We start from the raw sequence: 510 nt of genomic DNA on the forward strand, positions 1-510 counted from the left end.
CCGCCCCCCCCCAGCCGCTGCGGTGGGGATGCTTTCGGCCCGGGACGCTGGCACGCTGCGCCGACGCTTCTCTTTGATGCTTGTAGCTGCCGCGTCGTCGCATCGGGATGGTCTGTACCTGTCGTTGCTGCTGCAGCCGGTCTCGGACCCTGCCTGTGCCCCCCTCATGGGGACTGTCCCCTCCTGGCTGGTCCACGCTGACCTCCGGGGCTTGGTGCTGCCAGTTGCTGATCGTTGCTTGCTTGTTCCTCGGCCGGCGTGAGGTTGCCGGTAGCTTTAGCGTAGTTCAGGGCTCTTCTGGACGGACCAGGATCTGTAGCTGGAGACACTGGGACTAAAATCTGCTACGGGCACTGGGCGGAGGCTGGAGCCATGAGTTGGCACCGGGATTGAGAGCTGGTGGGTGCGGCAGGACGCGGCAGAGACTTGGTCTGGCCAGAAAGGATGGAGCCAAGCCAGCTGGGGGAGGCAATAACGGCCTCTGAGCCTCCCCTGCTCCTAACAAACGGC

General features: G+C 64.5%; 1 protein-coding gene across 1 annotated transcript in view; it reads left to right on the forward strand.

The window, feature by feature from the left end:
- Positions 1–510, forward strand: part of TBRG4 (transforming growth factor beta regulator 4) — a gene marked incomplete at its 3' end in the record, with an annotated part of 14,447 nt that overhangs the window by 8,136 nt on the left and 5,801 nt on the right.

This window comes from Pygoscelis adeliae, unplaced genomic scaffold (genome assembly GCF_000699105.1).
Source record: "Pygoscelis adeliae isolate BGI_AS28 unplaced genomic scaffold, ASM69910v1 Scaffold455, whole genome shotgun sequence".
Lineage (NCBI taxonomy): Eukaryota > Metazoa > Chordata > Aves > Sphenisciformes > Spheniscidae > Pygoscelis > Pygoscelis adeliae.